Source organism: Pristiophorus japonicus, chromosome 1 (genome assembly GCF_044704955.1).
Source record: "Pristiophorus japonicus isolate sPriJap1 chromosome 1, sPriJap1.hap1, whole genome shotgun sequence".
Classification (NCBI taxonomy): domain Eukaryota; kingdom Metazoa; phylum Chordata; class Chondrichthyes; family Pristiophoridae; genus Pristiophorus; species Pristiophorus japonicus.
The window spans coordinates 43,256,512-43,282,338 of record NC_091977.1 but is presented as its reverse complement, the minus strand read 5'-3'; the positions used below and the strand labels follow the sequence as shown (position 1 = coordinate 43,282,338).

Here is a 25,827-nt window from a genome sequence, read left to right as displayed (position 1 = left end):
ACATAGATTAATCAAGGACAGTCAGCATGGATCTATCAAGGGAAGGTCGTGTCTGACTAACTTGATTGGATTTTTCGAGTACGTAACCAGGAGGGTCGATGAGGGCAGTGCATTTAATGTATATGGATTTTAGCAAAGCTTTTGATAAGGTCCCACATGGCAGACTGGTCACAAAAGTAATAGCCCATGGGCAAGTTGGATCCAAAATTGTCTCAGAGGCAGGAAGCAAGGGTTAATGGTTGATGGGTGTTTTTGTGACTGGAAGGCTGTATCCAGTGGTGTTCCACAGGGCTCAGTACTATGTCCCTTGCTTTTTGTGGTATATATCAATGGCTTGGACTTAAATGTTGGAGTTATGATTAAGAAGTTTGCAGATGATACTAAATCATCATCATCATCATAGGCAGTCCCTCGAAATCGAAGAAGACTTGCTTCCACTCTGAAAGTGAGTTCTTAGGAGACTGAACAGTCCAATACAGAAATTATAGTCTCTGTCACAGGTGGGACAGACAGTCGTTGATGGAAAGGATGGCTGGGACTGGTTTGCCATATGCTCCTTCTGCTGCCTGCGCTTGGTATCTGCATTCTCTCGGCGATGAGACTAGAGGTACTCAACGCCCTCCCGGATGCACTTCCTCCACTTAGGGACTCCCAGGTGTATGTGGGGATGTTGCATTTTATCAAGGAGATTTTGAGGGTGTCCTTGAAATGTTTCCCCTGCCCACCTTGGGCTCGCTTGCCGTGTAGGAGTTCTGAGTAGAGCGCTTGCTTTGGGAGTCTTGTGTCAGGCATGCGAACAGTGTGGCCCGTCCAGCGGAGCTGGTCGATTGTGGTCGGTGCTTCGATGCTGGGAATGTTGGCCTGATCGAGGACGCTAATGTGGTGCATCTGTTCTCCCAGGGGATTTGCAGGATCTTGCGGAGACATTGTTGGTGTTATTTCTCCAAATAGGGTGTGTGATTGATAATGAAGAAGAAAACTGCAGACTGCAGGAAGATATCAATGTACTGGTCAGGTGGGCAGAACAGTGGTAAATGGAATTCAATCCAGATAAGTGTGAGATATTGCATCTGTGGATGTCTAAAAAGACAAGGAAATACTCATTAAATGCTACGGCAGTGAAAAGGGACCTTGGAGTGCAGGTCCACAGATCCCTGAAGGTAGCAGGCCAGGTAGATAAGGTCATTAAGAAGGCATATGGAATACTTGCCTTTATAAGTCAAGGCATGGAATACAAGAGCAAGGAGGTTATGCTTGAACTGTATAAGACACTGGTTAGGCCACAGCTAGAGTACTGCGTACAGTTCTGGTCACCACATTACAGGAAAGATGTGATTGCACTGGAAAGGGTGCAGAGGAGATTTATAAGAATGTTGCCTGAACTGGAGAATTTTGGCTATGAGAAAAGGTTGGAGATGCTGGGTCTGTTTTCTTTGGAACAGAGGTGACTGAGGGGAGACCTGATTGAGGTGTATAAAATTATGAGGAGCCTGAATAGAGTGGATAGGAAGGACCTGTTTCCCTTGGCAAAGGGGTCAACAGGGGGCATAGATTTAAAGTAATTGGGGGGAGGTTTAGAGGAGATACGTGGGGAAACTTTTTCACCCAAGGGGTGGTGGGGGTCTGGAACTCACTGCCTGAAAGGGTGGTAAAGGCAGGAACCCTCACCACATTTAAAAAAATACTTGGATGTGCACTTAAAGTGCCATAACCTGCAAGGCTACGGATCAGGAGCTGGAAAGTGGGATTAGGCTGGAGAGCTCTTGGTCGGCCGGCGCAGACAAGATGGGCCCAAATAGCCTCCTTCCGTGCTGTAACTTTCTATGGAGCCGAAATTGGTGGAAGTGCTGCCCTCAGCCGCCGAGGTTCCGCCGAAAATATATGTTTTTTAGAGAGTCCTCCGGTACCGCCCATCTGCCGTCCACTTGTCGCCCGGCGGGAGATTGGTCGCGGAGTTCCTGCCGGAGCAAGGTGCTGCCGCCCGCCCATGCCAGAGGCAGGAAATCCGGCATTTTCCTCCGTTGCGATCCACGAAGATCGCCCTGCCGCTCGCCAGAAGGACCGCCGGCAAAACGCTGGTCTGAGCTGGCTGTGAGTCGGGCGGCAGGGAGAAATGCTGGGACTGCTGCAACGCTCCACATCCCGGGTATTGTGCAGATGCTGGAGAATTATAAGTGGCTGTGAAATCTTGATGGAATGGACCTTAACCCACATGCAGACAGTTGGGAAATGTAAATCCATATGAGTCCGTTGAAGGTAAGGTGTGGTAAGGGAAGCGGCAATAAGTATCGAGAGATGTTCATCATCATCATAGGCAGTCCCTCGAAATCAAGGAAGACTGCTCTAAAAGTGAGTTCTTTGGTGGCTGTACAGTCCAAATACGGGAATTAAAGTCTCTGTCACAGGTGGGACAGACAGTAGTTGAAGGAAGGGGTGGGTGGGACTGGTTTGCCGCATGCTCCTTCCGCTGCCTGCACTTGGTTTCTGCGTGCTCTTGGCGATGAGACTCGAGGTGCTCAGCGGCCTCCTGGATGCACTTCCTCCACTTAGGGCGGTCTTTGGCCAGGGATTGCCAGGTGTCAGTGGGGATGTTACACTTTATCAAAAAAGCTTTGAGGGTGTCCTTGAAACATTTCCTCTGCCCACCTTGGTCTTGCTTGCCGTGTAGGAGTTCCAAGTAGAGCGCTTGCTTTGGGAGTCTTGCATCAGGCATGCAAACAATGTGGAATGCCCAACTGAGCTGGTCGAGTGTGGTCAGTACTTCGATGCTGAGGATGTTGGCCTGATCAAGAACACTGACGTTGGTGTGTCTGTCCTCCTAGGGGAGTTGCAGGATCTTGCGGAGAGATGTTAAAGGCTCATTGGTGATGCCCTACAAGAGTGTTGATACCATTTCAGGTGGACCATATTTAGTGACAGATTGCGACTGCGCAGATGGTATGAGCCTACGTCAGAGTGAATAAGCGACAGTTAGAAGATGTAAAGCTATGGCAGCATACTGCAAGTGATAGTGAGAGCAGCATGACATGAGGTATGGAAGACAGAAAAATACATATAATGGATTGCAATATCACTGATGACCATGTCATCTCTGGGGTGGCACTCTGCGATGTATGTTGTAATAAAAGGTGGGTTGAAGTACAAGCCTTAATGTGTGCCCTGTAAGTAGTTCAACTGACTGGCATTGAATGGCAGCCTTCCAGCATTGGTATCCTTTACTTGTCGTTACGCTATGGCCTGATGACAGGACCCATTATAAAGTGCAGTCATATGTGTAGGGCAAGATAGAGCAGAACAACTGAGGGAGAGCTGTGTTTTTCTCAGAAGGCACCATACATTATGTAAAAATGAGACATTTACCAAGAGAGGGTGCACAATGTGACTGTATTGAAAATCCCAGCATACCAAAAGTGACATAACATAATAACATAAAAAACATTTGCAGCACCAACACCCACCGCTCTACTTGCTACCATAACCTCTCTTCCCCCCTTTCGATGTGAGGCCCTTGGTCTTCTTCTTCGCCCCGCCTTCAACATGTTGCGCCACGCCCCTGCCCCTCCCCGCCTCTGCTTGAGCAGGTTGTGCAGGTGGGCAGCCGGATCTCTGCAGACGTGTCCGTCTTGGTGAGAAGGTAGGGGGCATGATTGAAGGCCCCGGCATCTCCGGCTCCTCGGGATTCGCCTGCCTTGAGGGTGTGGGCTCGGGGGATTGCACAACCTGGCCAGAAGCCATCACTTGCCTCATCGCCCCAACAGAATCGCTGGTGCGCTCCAACGCAGTAATGAGCCGTTCTATCCTGTCAGTATGCTGCTGAGCAACGGTCTCGATGGTGGCAGCTACCCCAGCCATGGTCTGCAGCAGGTCGTAACCTATCTCCATGCTCGTCCTCTATAGCTGCACCATCTCATGAATAGCTGCGAGCCGTCCTGCATCCTCAGGTGGTTGTTGGGCGGTTGTGGGTTCACGCACCTTGGCTGATTTAGAGCCATGGCTTCTGAGCCTGCCAGGACTTGTTCCTGGTTCTTCCGGTTTAAAGCTCGTGAATTCAGACCCGGACGCCGAGGATCTCCGGATAGGTGGCACACATGTAAGAGGTTGCGGTCCTCCTCTTCCAGCTCCTCTACCTCAAGTGGCTCGACCACACGCCCTTCTCCCTCATCTCTTTTCTGTTCTTCCAGACACTGTATGGTGGAGTTGGGTGCGGTGGATATGGGTGATCTTGGGTTGGGGGGGGGGTGCGTGTAGGTGAAGGAAGGAGCCGCTATCTTGGGCTGGTGACAACGTCGGGGTGGGAGAAGTTGGGGCCACACTCCTCCTTTGTGTGCCAGAGGTGGCTGGTGTGCATTGGTCGGTGCTGTCCGACTCACCATCTGCAAGTAGAGGCCAACATTTCAGTCTATGTGGGAGGGGGTTGGGATTGGTGATGCTGACATGTGAGGTGTTCCATCTCTACATGGGCACACCAATGGCCGACAAAATGTGCGAAAAATCCCACTTAACATTGCATGAGCGTTCATGCCATCAGCGTTACGCACAGCAGAGATTAGTATACCCTTACCATGCTCTAGCACAGGATCTGTATCACCCTTTGTGGTTGCACGCCGGCGGTCACCCACCAATGCCAACGCACACTCCTCCAGGCTGCTCAACTCTATCAGCTCTGCTGGGCCCCCTCCCGTGGCACTCAGGCTTGCTCCCTTGGGTGTCTTTTTCTTCTGTAGAAAGAAAAGTGCCAGCCTTGACCCCTTTTGCTCATACAGCACACGCACACTCACAGACACACCTGGCACAGAGCCTTTTGGCGTTCTGTGGCCAATAAATGGTTACTCACTCTTGCTGACACATCGTTCCAACATTTCCTACACTAGTCTCCAGCCTGCACAATGTTGCCCACTGAGGACATGGCTTCACCAATCCCACTCCAAATCTGTCTGTATTGGGGTGGTGGAGGCTTGCCATGACCATCCCGGGCGAGCTTGACCTCTGATACAAGCCCCTCCAGTCCTTCATCATTAAACCAGGGAGCTCTGGCCTTGGATGGCTGAGGATAAATTTGGTCCTGTCTATTTCTAACGCTCTCCAGTCTCCAGCTGGCAGTTGCAAGGGAGTGAGCAGAATTTAAGAGCATGCACAGATGTCCCAGCAGGCCCATTCGCAGCAAGTCTGACGTCAGCTGCTTAATAAAATTACGCCCCCCCACCCCCCGCCCCCAAGTCTTGGGCATGCCTGGTGCACGGCCTTCAAAGTTTTACGATTCGTGAGGTCTGCACCCCCCCACCCACTGCTGCCGTCACCCGCTGCCGCCTGCACTTGCTCGCCGACCCCGCTGCCTGCCGCTGACACAACTGCGATGAAAATCGCTTCCGCCTGGTCCCAGCGGCAGCGGGCCTCAAAAAGGTAGGTTCTGCCCGGGGACCGCCGAAAAATGGGCAGGCCTTACAGGTCACCAATTTCGGAGCCTATGATTTTATGCCCATTTATTTCTATTTGTGCCGTGAACTCATCTATCTTGTTATGAATGCTGCATGCGTTCAGATATAGAGCTTTGTCCCTTCCTGTCACACTCTCGTTATCATTACCCTTATCGCTACTCTGCACTTTTGCCTTTTCCTTTCTCTTTGACTTTTTAAATTTCCATTCACCTGATTCCTCCCCCCCCCCCCCGACCAGCATTTAGTTGAAAGCCCTATCTATAGCCCTAGTTATTCAATCGTCAGTATTCCACATACAGATTGAAAACCTGAAACATATTCGCTGGTTCACCTTCCATGACGCAGCTCTTTCAGCTCTGGAATGTTCTTGTGCCCTTTTATCTACTGTATCCTGCTTTCTTTAATACATTGACACAGCAGGTGACTGCATCTGCCAATTGAAACGCAGCGGCCTAGATTTTAAGTCAGGGCGGGATCAGTCCATGCGAGGGACCTGGGTGAGCAACAAGCTCGTATGTCGAGGTCCGGAGAGATTTTGAAGGGCCACAAATTCATTTTGGGTGGTGACGCAAAACAGGTGGTATCGGATTGGCTAAATTGGAGTTGAATATCAGACACTACGTATAACATGTGGCCAATCCAAAACTGCCCGCTTTGCGCCACTGCCCGTAACGAATTTCTAGGCATTAACTCCCAGGCCTTATCTTACATTACATAGGATTATATTACAAAGGATATACGGCCATAAACAGGCCATTAGGCCCAACCAGTCCATGCCAGCGAAAATGCTCCACTCGAGCCTCCTCCCGTCTTTCCTCATCTAAATCTATCAGCATAACCCTCTATTCCCTTCTCCCTCATATGCTTGTCTAGCCTCTCCTCAAATGCATCTATACTATTCGTTTCAACCATTTCCTGTGGTAGCCAGTTCCACACTCTCACCACCCTTTGGGTAAAGAAGTTTCTTCTGAATTCCCTATTGGATTTCTTGGTGACTATCTTAAATTAATAACCTCTAGTTATGCTCTTCCTCACAAGTGCAAACATTCTCTCTGTATCCACTCTGTCACCTTTCATAATTTTCAAGCACAGGCAGCGGAAGGAGTGTGCGGCAAACCAGTCCCACCCACCCCTTCCCTCAACGACTATCTGTCCCACCTGTGACAGAGTCTGTGGCTCTTGTATTAGACTGTTCAGCCACCAAAGAACTCACTTCAGGAGTGGAAGCAAGTCTTCCTCGATTCCGAGGGACTGCCTATTATGATCTAATAATTTTAAAGACCTCCATTATGTCACCCTTCAGATTATTTTTTCTAGTGAAAAAAGACCCAACCTGTTCATCCTTTCCTGATATGTATACCCTTGCATTTCTGGTTTCATCCTTGTAAATCTTCTCTGCGCCCTCTCCAGTACCTCGGTATGCTTTTTATAATATGACCAGAACTGCAAGCAGTGCTCTATAAGTGTGGTCGAACGAAGGTTCTATACAGGTTCAGCATAACTTCCCTACTTCTCAATTTTATACCTTGAGAAATAAACCCTAGTGTTTGGTTTGCTTTTTTATAGCCTTGCTAACCTGTGTCGCAACTTTTAGCGATTTGTGTGTTTGTACTCCGAGATCCGTTTGTTCCTCTACCCCATTTAGACTCGCACCCTCCAAGTAATAATTTTGATATCCAGGGGCCAGAGAATTTATTTGTTCCACAATTGCAAAGTATCTAGTCCATAACACTTACAATGTTCTATGGGCTGGATTTTACGGTCTTCAGGGCTCCGTTTTTTGTCCCAGAGCAGCAGCAATGGCGGTGGCAACGATCCTTGGGTCCGGTTTTGTGGTGGCACGGAGCAGCACTGCCTGGAAGAGCTGCGCCGGTGTGCAATGCCTCTGTTTGTGACACCAGCGTGAGCTTAAGCTCCTGCTCGACCTGTCCGCCCGGAAGTGCATCCCGAAATGAACGGCTGGAAAAGCATGGTGGTCCTACCAGCCCATCGGCGAAGAGATGAGAAATGGACTCCTAAGGTAAGTGTGATTGTTTTTTCTTTTAATTTTTTTAGCGATTTGTGTTGTGATGGCGTGGGCAATGTTTCAGGAATGTTTTCGTGTTTTTTTTTTAGTTTCCCCCCCCCTCCACCGGCCCCCCCCCCCAGGCGTCTTTCAGAGTGCTCATGGCCCGGCTCTTTAGCTTTGGAGTTTCCCTTCCTTGAGTACAATGCCTCCCCTTAGTGCTGCGCCCCCTGACGCAGGGCCCAGATGCCCAAAGGTAACTACTAATGTGCAAACTATTCCCAACTGCTAACTTTCCCACCTCACCGCCATTATCGCCCCGAAAACTTCAAAGCCTAAAATCCAGCCCTACCTGTTACACATATTGGGCGTAGCAGCAATTTAAGGCAAATATCATTATTGCTTCGTGATAAATCATAATCCAGCAGAGTTATTTAACATTTATATTATATTGGAAATCACATTGTATTAAAAACTCTTTAATGTAACTATGTGAAAAATAATAAAACATTGCTGTAACTTAGTAGACAGTCCATTCAAGTTGCACATTAAAAATAGGCTGTAATTTCAAACAGACCAGAAGAACATTGATCGATACGTCTGACTTTGTATGATCGTACTAGCACCCAGACTAACTAGTACAAGTTACCAGCTTTAACTGTATTCAAAACAAATTCAGGTGTATGTTATACATGATCTTGTTTGAAATTTGAGCCCATAAAATGTCCAGTTACTAAAGCAATGAGATCAGGATGGAAACGCTTGTGGGGAAACACCCCCATGATTGAGATTTACATCTGTTTGTGCTTTTAATTTTTAATTAACTGAGTTTTGTGAATGTAATTTTTTTCACCCGCAATGTATCGAAGAGTTCCTTTAAAGTTGGTGCCCAGCAGCCAGACAATGGTTTTCCATGACTGACCTGCCATCTGTATATAAATGATCTTACTTTACTGAACATTTAAAGGATTATGAACAATAATATTTATTTTCTTGTAGGATGGCTTGTGCCATTGGTTACTATGGATTATCTCTCAATACTCCCAACATGCATGGAGACCCCTACATCAACTGTTTTGCCTCCGCGGCCAGTGAAATTATAGTATGTGTGATAGTCTGGTGGTTGATGCGTGTCTCACCTCGATGGATCGTCACTGCTTCCATGTTATTACTTAGTGGTGGTGTTCTGCTTCTGATCCAGTTTGTTCCTTCAAGTAAGAATTTGAATAATGTATTTTATTTTAAACACAGCAGTTCAATTTCCCTCTGAGGGCCTGAAGATCCTTGCAGCCGACTCACTGGCTCTGCACTGCCTCTCTCTGAAGCCAAGTCCTTAGGCCACCATTAGCAGCCAACTCTCCAGCTCCCCAATGTATCTGTGCAACCAACTCATTAGATCCTCAATGTATTCCCATAACAATCACCATCGGTCCTTGCTGTATCTTAGCTCCTGACTGTATCCTCTGCAACCAACTCCCGAGATCCTCACTGTATCTCTTCAACAAACTCCCTGAGTCATAGAAACATAGAAAATAGGTGCAGGAGCAGGCCATTCAGCCCTTCGAGTCTGCACCGCCATTCAATGAGTTCATGGCTGAACATGCAACTTCAGTACCACATTCCTGCTTTCTTGCCATACCCCTTGATCCCCCAAGTAGTAAGGACTACATCTAACTCCTTTTTGAATATATTTAGTGAATTGGCTTCAACAGCTTTCTATGGCAGAGAATTCCACAGGTTCACCACTCTCTGGGTGAAGAAGTTTCTCCTCATCTCGGTCCTAAATGGCTTACCCCTTATCCTTAGACTGTGACCCCTGGTTCTGGACTTCCCCAACATTGGGAACATTCTTCCTGCATCTAACCTGTCTAAACCTGTCAGAATTTTAAACGTTTCTATGAGATCTCCTCTCATTCTTCTGAACTCCAGTGAATACAAGCCCAGTTGATCCAGTTTTTCTTGATATGTCAGTCCCGCCATCCCGGGAATCAGTCTAGTGAACCTTCGCTGCACACCCTCAATAGCAAGAATGTCCTTCCTCATGTTAGGAGACCAAAACTGTACACAATACTCCAGGTGTGGCCTCACCAAGGCCCTGTACAACTATAGTAACACCTCCCTGCCCCTGTACTCAAATCCCCTTGCTATGAAGGCCAACATGCCATTTGCTTTCTTAACCGCCTGCTGTACCTGCATGCCAACCTTCAATGACTGATTTACCATGACACCCAGGTCTCGTTGCACCTCCCCTTTTCCTAATCTGTCACCATTCAGATAATAGTCTGTCTCTCTGTTTTTACCACCAAAGTGGATAACCTCACATTTATCCACATTGTACTTCATCTGCCATGCATTTGCCCACTCACCTAACCTATCCAAGTCACTCTGCAGCCTCATAGCATCCTCCTCGCAGCTCACACTGCCATCCAACTTAGTGTCATCCGCAAATTTGGAGATACTACATTTAATCCCCTCGTCTAAATCATTAATGTACAATATAAACAGCTGGGGCCCCAGCACAGAACCTTTGGGTACCCCACTAGTCACTGCCTGCCATTCTGAAAAGTACCCATTTACTCCTACTCTTTGCTTCCTGTCTGCCAACCAGTTCTCAATCCACGTCAGCACACTACCCCCAATCCCATGTGCTTTAACTTTGCACATTAACCTCTTGTGTGGAATCTTGTCGAAAGCCTTCTGAAAGTCCAAATACACCACATCAACTGGTTCTCCCTTGTCCACTCTATTTGAAACATCCTCAAAAAATTCCAGAAGATTTGTCAAGCATGATTTCCCTTTCACAAATCCATGCTGACTTGGACCTATCATGTCACTTCTTTCCAAATGCGCTGCTATGACATCCTTAATAATTGATTCCATCATTTTACCCACTCCCGATGTCAGGCTGACTGGTCTATAATTCTCTGTTTTCTCTCTCACTTTTTTTAAAAAGTGGGGTTACATTGGCTACCCTCCACTCCATAGGAACTCCACTCCACTCCTCATTATATCCTAGCAACTAATTCTCTAGGACCTTGCTGTATCTTTGCCACTATCTCCCTAGGTCCTCACTGTATCCCAGCAACGAACTCCCTAGATCCTCTCTGTATCTATGCAGCCAACTCATGGGCCTAGAAATTGATGGGTTTAGCGCCACCCGTTGCCACAAGAATTGTGTGAAAAATTGGCGGCTTCCGCCAGCTGGTGGCAAGTCTCATGGCAGATGCCATTTTCGGCTGGCCGGTACCACTGCCGATATTGGCGATCACGAAAGTCATGGAAATGATGCAGATTGTGATGTCAGTGAGTGTGCAATGTTCACTTGACGCCCAATTTGCAAGTTTGGAGTTCGCCATTCAACTTATCGGCCTGCGTTAAATGCGACGAGCTGAGCAAGCGTGAGAACCGAGGAAGGAAGCTCCAGTAGCGAACTTTAAAGGGATCGCCAGCAACTAGTTGCATCTAACATGTTTCTGCAGTTTGACTTGCTCTGTGCAACATTCTGCAACTCTAGCAGCTTTATTAACTTCTTTCAAGGCTCTGAGGTAACAGGGAGAGCTGTTGCAAGTGGAGAAGGCCATCATTATTATTTAAAGCCTTCTCTTCACAACACTTGCTCACAGACATGGTGGCTCTACTGGCAGTCCACCTCGAGCTCGAGCATCTTCGGGAGAGGGAGTGAAGGCAGCAAAGAATCATAGAATCATAGAAATTTACAGCACAGAAGGAGGCCATTTCGGCCCATCATGACCACACTGGCCAACACGAGGCTATCCAGCCTAATCCACGCTCTAGGTCCGTAACCCTGCAGGTTACAGCACTTTAAGTGCACATCCAAGTACTTTTTAAATGTGATGAGGGTTTCTGCTTCTACCACCCTTTCAGGCAGTGAGTTCCAGACCCCCACAACCCTCTGGGTGAAAACATTTCCCCTCAAATCTCCTCTAAACCTTCTACCAGTTACTTTAAATTTATGCCCCCTGGTTGTTGACCCCTCTGCTGAGGGAAATAGTCCCTTTCTATCCACTATATCTACCTTATACACCTCAATGAGGTCTCCCCTCAGCCTCCTCTGTTCCAAGGAAAACAAACCCAGCCTATCCAATCTGTCCACTCCCGGCAACATCCTCGTAAATCTCCTCTGTACCCTCTCCAGTGCAATCACAACCTTCCTGTAATGCGGTGACCAGAAGTGCACACAGTACTTCAGCTGTGGCCTAACCAGTGTTTTATAGAGTACAATCATAACCAACCTGCTCTTATATTCTGTGCCTCGGCTAATAAAGGCAAGCATTCCATTTGCCTTCTTAACCACCTTATTTACCTGGCCTGCTACCTTCAGGGATCTGTGCACATGCACTCCAAGGTCCCTTTGTTCCTCTACACCTCTCAGTGTCCTACCATTTAATGTGTATCCCCATTCCTTGTTAGCCCTCCCCAAATGCATTACCTCACACTTCTCTGGATTAAATTCCATTTTCCACTGTTCTGCCCACCTGACCAGTTGATTGATATCTTCCTGTAGTCTGCAGCTTTCTTCTTCATTATCAACCACACAGCCGATTTTAGTATCATCTGCAAACTTCTTAATCATACCCCTTATATTCAAGTCTAGATCATTGATGTATACTACAAAAAGCAAGGGACCTAGAACTGAGCCCTGCGGAACCCCACTGGAAACATCCTTCCAGTCACAAAAACACCCATCAACCATTGCTTCCTGCCTTTGAGGCAATTTTGGATCTAGCTTGCCACTTTGCCCTGGATGCCATGGACTTTTACTTTTGTGACCAGTCTGCTATGTGGGACCTTATCAAAAGCCTTGCTAAAATCCATATACACTACATCAAATGCATCGACCCTCCTGGTTATCTCCTCAAAAAATTCAATCAAGTTAGTCAGACATGCCCTTCCCTTAATAAATCCATGCTGGCTGTCCCTGATTAAACCGTGTCTTTCTAAATGAAGATTTATCCTGTCCTTCAGACTTTTTAATAATAATTTTCTCACCACCAAGTTTAGACTGACTGGTCTGTAATTAATCAGTCTATCCTCTTCTCACTTCTTAAACAAAGGTACCACATTAGCAGTCCTCCAGTCCTCTGGCCCCACACCTGAAGCCAGAGAGGATTGGAAAATGATGGTCAAAGCCCCTGCTATTTCCTCTTTTGCTTCACTTAACAGCCTGGGATACATTTCATCGGGGCCTGGGGATTTATCCACTTTTAAAGCAGCTAAACCCCTTAATACCTCCTCTCTCATTATGTTATTTTCATCTAATATTTCACACTCCTCCTCCCCGATAGCAGTGTCTGCATTGCCTCTCTCCTTTGTGAAAACAGACGCAAAGTATTCATTAAGAACCATATCCATATCTCCCGCCTCCACACACAGATTACCCTCATGGTCGCTAATAGGCCTTACCCTTTCTTTAGTTATCCTCTTGCTCTTAATATATTTGTAAAACATCTTTGGATTTTCCTTGATTTTACTTGGCAAGAATTTTTCATGCTCTCTCTTTGCTTTCCTAGTATCCTTTTTAATTTCATCCCTGCACATTCTATATTCCTCCAGAGATTCTGTAGTATTTAGCCCTCGGTATCTGTCATAAGCCTTCCTTTTTTTCTTTATCCTACCCTGTATGTCCCTAGACACCCAGGGGACTCTAGATTTGTTAATTACACCCTTTTTCTTTAAGCGCACATATTTGGTCTGAACCATCCAGATCTCCTCCTTGAATGCCTGCCACTGCTCTGACACTGATTTACCTTCAAGTAGCTGTTTCCAGTCCACTTTGGCTAAAGCACCTCTCAGCTTAGCAAAGTTGGCTTTGCCCCAATTTAGAACTTTTATTTCTTGTCCAGCCTTGTCCTTTTCCATAACTAGGGGAAAAGTTGCACGCAGCAGGAAGAGTAGGAGGGCCAGGAAGGCTCTCAACATGAGGCCTGACCCACTTAGGGTCTTATATGCACTTCTCTTGTATCCATCCAAGGGGGTGGTCACAGAACCCAACCACCTCCTGCAACCAGACCTGCAGCCTGAGAGCAGGGTGAACACGGCTCTCCCAGTGACAGTCAAGGTCACCGTGGCCCTCAATTTCTTTGCCAGTGGATCCTTTCAGACCATAGCAGAAGAAGTAGCTAATATCTCACAGTTCGCCATCCATCGCTGCATCTGGGAGGTCACAGAGAGACTCTCTATACCAGGAGAATGGACTGCCTTGTTTTCTCTCTGAGCAGAGAGAAGCAGGACATGTAGCTTTGCTAGGATAACGGGCTTCTCCATGATGCAGGGTACCATCGATTGACTTTGTGGGCACCGTAAAACAATCCTGAGATCTTCCATAACCACAAAGGCTATCGCTCTCTGAATGTACAATTGGTGTGCAACCACGCCCAGCCCTTCGTGATGGTCCGTGCCATGATGTCTTCATGCTGCATCAGTCCGGTGTGCCAGCAATCTTCCAGCCACCACAGCAAACTCGAATGTGGCTACTCAGAAACCAGGGCTATCCGTTCTTCACCTGGCTCATGACTTCCCCCCCTCCCCCCCGCCCCCCCCCCCCCCCCCCCCGCATAACCTCAATACATGTGCCCAACACTCATAAAATGAGGGCCATGCTTTCACCAGGAACATCATCGAGCAGACCAGCAGGCTACTGAAGCAACGGTTCCGCTGCCTTGATCGCTCAGGCGGAGCCCTCCAGTATTCGCCGGAGCGGGTGTCCCATTTCATGGTGATTTGCTGCATGCTTCACACTTTAGACATCATTAGGCCTCCTCCTGAGGTCCCCAGCATCACAGCAGCCTGTCTTCAGCCAATTCAGGGTGATGGTTCCTCTGGGCAGAACAGCCACAGCCAATTCCATGGCACCATGGGTGGCTCAGTTGTACAGGAGGGAGTTGGAAGTTCAGAAAAGCAATTGTGATAGGAGATTTAATAGTTAGGGGAAGAGACAGGCATTTCAGTGGCTGCAGACGTGACTCCAGGATGGTGCCAGGGTCAAAGATGTCACTGGCCGAGTTTAGGCAGCTAGGAAAGAGATTAGTAGCAGTACTATTGTTTAAAAAGAGTGAAAGGGATCCACCAAGTAATTACAGGCCAGTCGACCTAACCGCGCTGGTGGGAAAATTGTTCGAATAAATTTTGAGGAAGGGTATTAATCATCATTTATCAAGGCACGGATTAATCAAGGACAGTCAGCATGGATTTGTTAAGGGAAGGTCATGTCGGACTAACTTGATTGAATTATTTGAGGAGATAACAAGGAGGGTGCATGAGGGAAGCACATAGTCTACATGGATTGTAGCAAGACTTTTTATGGAATCATAGAAACTTACAGCAGGGAAGGAGGCCATTTCGGCCCATCTTGTCTGCGCCAGCCAACCAAGAGCTATCCAGCCGAATCCAACTTTCCAGCTCTTGGTCCGTAGCCCTGTAGGTTACAGCACTTTAAGTGCACATCCAAGTATTTTTTAAATGTGGTGCGGGTTTCTGCCTCTACCACCCTTTCAGGCAGTCAGTTCCAGACCCCCACCACCCTCTGAGTAAATAAATTTCCCCTCATAGCTCCTCTAAACTTCACCCCATTTACTTTAAATCTATGCCCCGTAGTTGTTGACCCCTCTGCCAAGGGAAAAGGATCATTCCTATCCACTCTAGGCCCCTCATAAATTTATATACCTCAATCAGGACTCCCCTCAGCCTCCTCCATTCCAAAGACAACAGACCCAGCATCTCCAATCTTTCCTCATAGCCAAAATTCTCCAGTCTAGGCAATGTTCCCGATGTTGGGGAGTCCAGAACCGGGGGACACAGTCCAAGGGTAAGGGGTAAGCCATTTAGGACTGAGATGAGGAGAAACTTCTTCACTCAGAGAGTTGTTAACCTGTGGAATTCTCGACTGCAGAGAGTTGTTGATGCCAGTTCATTGGATATATTCAAGAGGGAGTTAGATATGGCCGTTATGGCTAAAGAGATCAAGGGGTATGGAGATAAAGCAGGAAAGGGGTACTGAGGTGATGATCAACCATGATCTTATTGAATGGTGGTGCAGGCTTGAAGGGCCGAATGGCCTACTCCTGCACCTATTTTCTATATTTCTATGTTTCTATGTAACATTCTTATAAATCTCCTCTGCATCCTTTCCAGTGCAATCGCACCTTTCCTGTAACGTGGTGACCAGAACTGTACTCAGTACTCCAGCTGAGGCCTAACCAGTGTTTTATACAGTTCAAGCATAATGTCCTTGCTCTTGTATTCCATACCTCAACTAATAAAGACAAGTATTCCATATGTCTTCTTAACCACCTTATCTACCTGGCCTGCTACCTTTAGAACATAAGAACACAAAAACATAAGAAATAGGAGCAGGAGTAGGCCATTTGGCCCCTCGAGCCTGCTCCGCCATTTAATAAAATCTGATCATGGACTCAGTTCCACTTCCCTGCCCGTTCCCCATAACCCTTTATTCCCTTGTCGCTGAAAAATCTGTCTATCTTCGCCTTAAATATATTCAATGACCCAGCCTCCACAGCTCTCTGGGGCAGAGAATTCCATAGATTTATAACCCACTGAGAGAAGAAATTCCTCCTCACTTCAGTTTTAAATGGGCGGCCCTTTATTCTGAGACTATGTCCCCTAGTTTTAGTTTCCCCTATGAGTCATCCTCTCTGCATCCACCTTGTCGAGCCCTGTTTCGATAAGATCACCTCTCATTCTTCTGGACTCCAATGAGTATAGGCCCAAACTACTCAACCTATCTTCATAAGTCAACCCCCTCATCTCTGGAATCAACCAAGTTAACCTTCTCTGAACAGCCTCCAATGCAAGTATATCCTTCCTTAAATATGGAGACCAAACCTGTACGCAGTACTCTAGGTGTGGCCTCATCAATACCCTGTACAGTTGTACCAGGACCTCTCTGCTTTTATACTCTATCCCCCTTGCAATAAAGGCCAACATTCCATTTCCCTTCCTGATTACTTGCTGTACCTGCATGCTAACTTTTTGTGTTTCATGTACAAGACCCCCAGGTCCCTCTGTACTGCACCACTTTGCAATTTTTCTCCATTTAAATAATAATTTGCTTTTCTATTTTTTCTGCCAAAGTGGATAACCTTACATTTTCCCACATTATACTCCATCTGCCAAATTATTGTCCACTCACTTAGCCTGTCTATATTTCTTTGCAGATTTCTTGTGTCCTCCTCACAATTTTCTCTCCCACCCATCTTTGTATCATCAGCAAACTTGGCTACATTACACTCGGTCCCTTCATCCAAGTCATTAATAAAATAGATTGTAAATAGTTGAGGCCCCAGAACTGATCCCTGCGGCACACCACTAGTTACTGTTTGACCACCGGAAAATGACCCTTTTATCCCGACTCTCTGTTTTCTGTCCTGCTACTGCTTCCTTAATAATGACAGATGTTAGGCTAACTGGTTTATAGTTTCCTGCTTTCTGTCTGCCTCCTTTTTTAAATAGGGGCAGTACATTTGCGTTTTTCCAATCTGCTGGGAACTCCCCAGAATTCAGGGAATTTTGGTAGATTACAACCAATGCATCCATTATCTCTGCAGCCACTGCTTTTAAGACCCTAGGAAGTAGGCCATCAGGTCCAGAGGACTTGTCCGCCTTTAGTCCCATTATTTTACCGAGCACTACTTCTTCAGTGATAGTGATTGTATTAAGTTCCTCGCTCACTATAGCCCCTTGATAGAAACTATGGCCCCAAGTTTCGTGCCGCGGTGAAAACGGCGCACCACCGAGCTGGGCGCCTGTTTTTCGTGCCAAAAACTGCGCCTAAAAAAAGTCCGATATTCTCGAGCTCCTTGGAGCTCGATGTCTGCTTGGCGCGGCGCGCTCTTCGCAGCAGGGGGAGGAGCCTAACACTCGCGCCGATTTTCTAAGCAGCAGGGGGTGGGTACGATTTAAATTAGCCTTCGTGGTGCCGGCAACCCTGCGCGTGCACGTTGGAGCGTGCGCGCACGCGCAGTCTCACACAAACATTGGCACTCGGCCATTTTTAAAAATACTGCAGAAAAAGTGAAGATTTGTTTCTTGGACCCCTGCAAAGGCTTGTAATTTAATTTTTTTTGATGTTTCTGTGTGTGAGGGAGTGCTTTTAGCAGCACTGCTGAATAAATCACCTGCTGAAATCAGTGAGTTCAGCTTTTCTCTGCTAAACTTGCAGAACCGGTGCTGCATTGGTGCATGCAAATTAAGGACTGTTTGTTTGGAGAAATAAGAGTGCCAATTCAACTTTGCAATAATACGTGGTGTTGACAATGCAGCACCCATTCTGCAAATTTAAATATAAAACTGTCGATGTGGCTGCCTCTCCCTGTCCAAATGGCCTCAGTCCCCCTCACAGCTCGAAGGCTGCTGCTGTATCTTCGGCTGCCGGCCAGCCACTGACGCCGCTGCTATCTCATGGCCGAATGGCCTCACATCGGTCCACTGATTCTTCGGCTGCCGGCCAGCCACTGACGCCGCTGATATCTCATGGCCGAATGGCCTCGGGTCCGTCCGGTGCTGCTTCTTCGCGGCCAGCCACGAAGAGAATGAAGGCCTGCCTCAAGCACTGCAGCTCAGCTCGAAGCTTACTGCCGCTGCCGTCGAGACACTGACGCCACACCCCTGCCTGTCTCCAACATGAAAGGCCTGCCTGAAGCACTTTCACACAGGTAGGAACATGGTTTATTTAATCTTTTCTTTGCTTATAAATTTTTATTCAGATTGGATTTATTTGTATAATATTTGTATAAGTATAACTAAGGATTGATTGTAGAATTTAATGACTTCCCTTCCCCCCCCTCCCCCCCCACCTCGTTCCCTACGCCTAATTTGTAACCTACGCCTGATTTTCTAAAGTGTAGACAAGGTTTTTTCGAGCGTGCAAAAATCTTCACTTACTCCATTCTAAGTTAGTTTGGAGTAAGTTTTCACTCACGAAACTTTGAAATCAGGCGTAAGTGGCCGGACACGCCCCCTTTTGAAAAAAAAATTCTGTTCCAAAGTGAAACTGTTCTAACTGACTAGAACTGGAGCAAACTAAATGTGGAGAATTCCGATTTCTAAGATACTCCGTTCTACACCAGTTGCTCCTAAAAATCAGGAGCAAATCATGTGGAAACTTGGGGCCATAGAAACATAGAAAATAGGAGTAGGGCATTTGGCGCTTCGAGTCTCCACCGTCATTCAATATGATCATGGCTGATCCTCTATCTCAACACCATATTCCCGCTTTTTCCCCATACCCCTTGATGCCTTTTATTTCTAGAAATCTATTTATCTCCCTCTTAAATATATTCAGTGACTTGGCCTCCACAGCCTTCTGTGGTAGAGAATTCCACAGGTTCACCACCCCCTGAGTGAAAAAATGTCTCCTCATCTCCGTCCTAAATTTCCTACCCCATATCCTGAGACTGTGACTAGACTGCCAAGCCAGGGGAAACATCCTCCCCGCATCCAGTCTATCCAACCCAGTCAGAATTTTCTACATTTCATTCTTCTAAACTCTAGTGAATACAGGCCTAGTTGACCCAATCTCTTCTCATACAACAGTCCTGCCATCCCAGGAATCAGCCTAGTGAACCTTCGCTGCACTCCCTCTATGGCAAATATATCCTTTCTCAGGTAAGGAGACCAAAACTGCACACAATACTCCAGGTGCGGTTTCACCAAGGCCCTGTTTAACTGTAGTAAGACATCCTTGCTCCTGTATTCAAATCCTCTTGCAATGAAGGCCAACATACCATTTGACTTCCGAACTGCTTGCTGTACCTGCATGTTTGTTTTCAATGACTGGTGTACAAGGGCACCCAGGTCCCTCTATACATCTACACTTCCCAAGTCATCATCATTTAAATAATACTTTGTTCTTATGTTTTTCCTACCAAAGTGGATAACTTCACGTTATACTGCATCTGCCATGTGTTTGCCCACTCACTCAACCTATCTAAATCGCCTTGTAGCGTCTTTGCATAGTCCTCACAACTCACAATCCCACCAAGTTTTGTGTCTTCAGCAAACTTGGAAATATTACTTTTGGTTCCCTCATCCAAATCATTTATATATATTGTGAATAGCTGGGGCCCAAGCACTGATCCCTGTGGTACCCCACTAGTCACTGCCCTCCATCCCGAAAAAGACCCGATTATTCCTACTCTCTATTTCCTGTCAGTTAACCAATTTTCAATCCATGCCAAAACATTACCCCCAATCGTAGGGACTGTAATTTTGCACACTAACCTCTTATGTGGGACTTTATCAAAGGCCTTCTAAAAATCCAAATACACTACATCCACTGATTCTCCCTTATCTATTCTATCAGTTTCATCCTCAAAAAACTCCAGTAGGTTTGTCAAGCATGATTTTCCTTTCATAAATCCAAGTTGACTTTGTTTAATTCCGTTGATATTATCTAAGTGTGCCATTATCACATCCTTTATAATAGACTCCAGCATGTTCCCTACTACTGATGTCAGGCTAACTGGTCTGTAGTTCCCCGTTCTCTCTCTCCCTCCTTTTTTAAATAATGTGGTTACATTTGCCACCCTCCAATCTGCAGGAACTGTTCCATAATCTATAGAATTTTGGAAGATGACAACCAATGCATTCACTATTTCCATGGCTACCTTTTTTAGTACTCTGGGATACAGATCATCAGACCCTGGGGATTTATCTGCCTTCAGTCCCATTAGTTTCTCCAGCACTATTTTCTTATTAATGATCATTTCCTTTAATTCCTCTTGCTCACTCGACCCTTGATTCCCTTGCATTTCTGGGACATTTGAGTCCTCTTCCGTGAAGACAGAACCAAAGTATTTATTTAATTGTTCTGCCATTTCCTTATTCCTTTACAAATTCTCCCATTTCTGTCTGTAAAGGACCTACATTTGTCTTCACTAATCTTTTTCTTTTTACGTACTTGTAGAAACTTTTGCAGTCAGTTTTTATGTTCCTTGCAAGTTTACTCTCATACTCTATTTTTCCCCTCTTAATCAATCTCTTGGGAAAATCTACTTGGATAATCTACTATTGGGATGTTTTTAGTAACTTCTACCGTGAAGAACAATACAAAATATTTGTTCAAAGTCTATTACCGATTATTAATTCCCCAGTCTCATCCTCTAAGGGACCAACATTTATTTAGCCACTCTTTTCCTTTTTATGTACCTGTAGAAATTCTTACTATCAGTTTTTATATTTCATGCTAGTTTGCTTTCATAATCTATGTCCCGGGCTTTCATAATGCTATCAGTCCCGGGATGGCGGGACTGACCTATCAAGAAAGACTGGATCAACTGGGCTTGTATTCACTGGAGTTCAGAAGAATGAGAGGGGACCTCATAGAAACGTTTAAAATTCTGATGGGTTCAGACAGGTTAGATGCAGGAAGAATGTTCCCAATGTTGGGGAAGTCCAGAACCAGGGGTCACAGTCTAAGGATAAGGGGTAAGCCATTTAGGACCGAGATGAGGAGAAACTTCTTCACCCAGAGAGTGGTGAACCTGTGGAATTCTCTACCACAGAAGTTGTTGAGGCCAATTCACTAAATATATTCAAAAGGGAGTTAGATGAAGTCCTTACTACTGGGGGGATCAAGGGGTATGGCGAGAAAGCAGGAATGGGGTACTGAAGTTGCATGTTCAGCCATGAACTCGAATGGCGGTGCAGGCTCGAAGGGCCGAATGGCCTACTCCTGCACCTATTTTCTATGTCAATGTTTCTATCTTCCCTCTTGTCATGCATGTACATTCTGATTGTAGCCACCAGATGGCGTCATGGTTTGAGACCACTGAGCAGTACGCACATGGTGCTGCTCAGGTATAAAAAGCCAGCCATTTTGAGAGTCAGGCACTTTCGGCCTAAATATAGCAGAGCCAAAGTTGTACCTTGCTTAGTTAAACAGTACTCAGTTTGAACCTTTATTGCATACATAACATTTGGCGACGAGAATATAAGAACCTTTGTTTGCAAAATGAGCATGATTGGATTTTTAGAGCAAGTCGTGGAGGGAGAAGATTGGGCAGACTTTGTGAGCCGTTTGAACCAGTACTTCATGGCCAACAAAATTAAGGGGGTCGACGATGCAGATCGGCGCTGGGCCGTGTTCCTCACGGTGTGCGGTTCAAAGACCTACGGTCTGATCAAGAATCTACAAATGCCTGGTGATCCAACAGAGAAAATGTACAAGGGAGCACCTCAAGCCAGACGGCATCATCATCATCTCGAGATACAGGTTTAATACAAACGTTCGATCAGAGGGCCAGAGCACGGTGTAATTCGTTGCCGACCTGAGACGTCTAGCGCGACCGTGCAAGTTCGGGACGGTGTTGGCAGACATGCTGCGGTACTTCTTTATTATCAGTATCAACCACGAGGTGATCCTGCGCAAACTTCTGGCAGTGGGGGAGTTGGATTTAAAAAGGGCCATCCAGATCATTCAATCATGTATGACGACGGACAGGAGTCTAAAGCAAATAGCGGTGAAGAACCGAATCTCGTCAAGTACTGTAAATGCGATTGATTCGGCGTCCGGCAGAGTGGCACATGGCAAGGCCTATCTGGTTGCGTTCGCGAAACCCGAGGCTGCCCAAAGTCCGCCAGCGGGAATGTATCCAACTTCTCCGTGTTGGTGTTGTGGGGGAAATCATCGGCACCAGCAGTGCAGATTTAAGCAATATAGTTGCAAAGGCTGTCTGAGAGGGGGCATCTCCAGCGCAAGTGTCCGCAGATGAGCAAGCATACTGCGACACACCACGCGGCGGATGAGAGTCAGACTAGCGCGGATCCGGATACGCAATCCGAGATCACAGAGGAGGAAGTGTATGGACTGTACTCCAATTTTGATTAATGTGAAGTTTAACGGGATACCGGTATCGATGGAACTGGACACGGGGGCGAGTCAATCGATCATGAACGAAAGGGAATTTTATAAACTGTGGGATACTAAGACTGTGAGGCCCAGGCTGAGCCCTGTTACGCCAAGCTGCGCACGTACACCAAAGAATTGATTGTCAGTGCACAAATTAATGTGTCATATAATGGTGCGGTTCACGAGTTACCGCTGTGGATTGTTCCAGACAATGGCCCAACGCTGCTAGGCAGGAACTGGTTGGAGAAAATCAGATACAGCTGGAATGACATAAAGGTGTTGTCATTGGAGGAAGATACATGTGCCCAAGTATTGAGCAAGGTCCCCTCGCTGTTCAAACTGGGTATCGGCAACTTCACGGGAGCCAAGGTACAGATCCACGTGGACTCAGATGCAATACCTGTCCATCATAAAGCTCGGGCAGTGCCGTATATGATGAGGGAGAAGGTCGAAATTGAACTGGACAGACTCCAGCATGAAGGGATCATATCACAGTCGAATTTAATAAATGGGCCAGCCCCATTGTTCCTGTGCTGAAAAGTGATGGCACAGTCAGAATCTGTGGAGACTACAAGGCCACGATCAACAGGGTTTCGAAACAAGATCAATACCCGTTACCGAAGGCTGATGACTTGTTTGTGACGCTAGCCAGAGGGAAGTCATTCACAAAACTGGACTTGACATCGGCCTATATGACACAGGAGTTGGTCGAGACGTCGAAGAGACTTATGTGCATCAACATGCGAAAAATTAAGTACAATAGGACATTGCAATTACCAAACTAATATTTCCATCAGGAAACAGTTTTCAAACTTCAACCCACCCAAGGCATATTAACTTTTAACGAGCCCGCCAAAATATTACAAAGAAAAGTCAAGCCCGCCAAATTTAAGCAAAGAATTCTGAACTGATTTGGCGCCAAGATTAGAACCACTCAAACTGTATAACTAGCCCCTGTTTTTAGCAGAGGTTAGGTTGCTAAGTAGCTACAAGGTTGCTACTACCTCATCAAGACAAGGGAAACCAACGTGACAGTTGTAAACTAACTTCTCCAGCCTCGAAGTCCTGTAGTCCGGAAGGAAGGAAGAACATCACCATCGCGGCAGCAACCAACCACAGCCAACGTGGTATCAACGAAAAACCACCGCGATAGACCAAACTCGAAACAAACTCCAACGGGAAAAAAACAAAGAATCGAAAAGTTTCCACTCTACAACCTAATCCTGACCTACCAACGGGTAAAACATTACCTAAAAGACTGTAGAAACCTATTTCTAGCCGAAGAAAACAGGTACTTACCCCACAGATCCAAAACGCACCTTACCGCATCAGCGGACTCAACCCAACTGAAGATTGCGAAGCAAGATGTCTTCTCCGACCTTCGGGATACGGCAAGCAGACCCTACCACATCCAGCGAACCCTGAAACCGTGATCCACCATTAACTGTCAAAAGGATTGGTAAGCATAGTCCCTGCCTGCCTTGGAGTCTAACCTAGCTAGGATTAGGTATTGGGAGGTGGGAAGTGTAATTCTACTGTGACCACCTTTGAATGTAATGTGTTGTTCTCTATTTGAATAATTATAAGCTAGTGTAACCCCCTTTGAGTGTGTAAGGTATTGTTCTTTAATAAGTTTGAATAAGTCTTGACATTGTACTTTCTTATTAGAGTAATTATAAGTTTGTAATTTCTTGACTGTAATAAAATCAAAGTTCTTTTGCATCAAACCAGTGTCCTTTGCACTTTGTCACATCCCCCAAATAAATCCAGAGTCGAGAACCATAAGAACATAAGAATGAGGAACAGGAGTAGGCCATCTAGCCCATTGAGCCTGCTCCGCCATTCAACAAGATCATGGCTGATCTGGCCGTGGACTCAGCTCCACTTACCCGCCTGCTCCCCGTAACCCTTAATTCCCTTATTGGTTAAAAATCTATCGATCCGTGACTTGAATACATTCAATGAGCTAGCCTCAACTGCTTCCTTGGGCAGAGAATTCCACAGATTCACAACCCTCTGGGAGAAGAAATTCCTTCTCAACTCGGTTTTAAATTGGCTCCCCCATATTTTGAGGCTGTGTCCCCTAGTTCTAGTCTCCCCGACCAGTGGAAACAACCTCTCTGCCTTTATCTTGTCTATCCTTTTCATTATTTTAAATGTTTCTATAAGATCACCCCTCATCCTTCTGAACTCCAACGAGTAAAGACCCAGTCTACTCAATCTATCATCATAAGGTAACCCCCTCATCTCCGGAATCAGCCTAGTGAATCGTCTCTGTACCCCCTCCAAAGCTAATATATCCTTCCTTAAGTAAGGTGACCAAAACTGCATGCAGTACTGCAGGTGCGGCCTCACCAATACCCTATACAGTTGCAGCAGGACCTCCCTGCTTTTGTACGTCATCCCTCTCGCAATGAAGGCCAACATTCCATTTGCCTTCCTGATTACCTGCTGCACCTGCAAACTATCCTTCTGTCAATCACCCAGGTCGGGTGGCATGGTTTAATGTTTATGTTTTGCAGGTAGACTCTAAAAGAGTTTCATGCACAAGGACCAATTGTGGAGCAGTGGAGGCGTGTCCTGCTCAGTAGGAGCTGAGCTGCTGAGAGAGGAGCAGCTACCAACTTTAGCTCCTGCCTGGAAGGCCTTGAGAGCCCTGAGAACAGCCCAGGAAGAGAAGGAAGGAAGGGGCTTCACCACCAACTTTCACCCAGAGGGAGAGGAGGAAAAAGCAGAAAACTTACAACTTTTTACCATTTCTACAAAGAGTTGGAGAGAGGGGGAAAGACCAAAACAACATCCAGTGTGGAAGGAGGGAGACTCTACCATTTCGACAGGTGGGTGTATTGGTGCAGTACCAAAAATACTTTGTTGTATCGGTGGGGGGAGGAAAGAAGACCACTGAGGGCCGGAACATCGCGGGGGGGTGTGTGTGTGTGGAAGTGTGTGTGGAGGCCTTGCTTACAACTAGGCCCCACACACAACTGAATCCCCCCCCCTCCAATTGCCTAGCCTGGGGTAGCTGGAGCTACCAGGCTGAAGATTTATTTTCTTTAAATACCCATTTTTAACACCGTTAGGAGTGTGTGCCTGGTGGCTCTAGCTGCCCCAGATGAAGACATCTTCTCCCCTCACCCTGAAGACCACCCCAAAGATTATTTTTGTGTTTTGCCATCTGGGGATTGCACCCACCCACAGCTGCGAGGGGAGACCTGCCCTCGCAGTTCCCCCCCCTTCCCACCCCCCTCTCTCTTTCTCTGTTATTCTCTGTTTCTCCCCTCTCTCTCTGAGAGCCCTTTTACTCCCAAATTAATTTAAAAAAAACAATTGAGACAACTGAGCAGAGGGAGCAAGGCCCCTCCCCAATTGCCAACTAGGGGAGAGGTGTGCCTCGTTAAGGGCTCCTCTGCTCAGTCTTTAGACAAGAGGCCAATTAAGACCATTAAGGCCTGTGACTTTGGGGTGGGTGTAGCCCTTAAAGGGACCCCGTGATGGCGACC

The 25,827-nt window shown here is 46.6% G+C and overlaps 1 pseudogene; it reads left to right on the top strand.

Moving 5' to 3' along the window:
- The window catches only part of LOC139234928 (organic cation/carnitine transporter 2-like), a 109,253-nt pseudogene that overhangs the window by 42,528 nt on the left and 40,898 nt on the right, over positions 1-25,827 (top strand).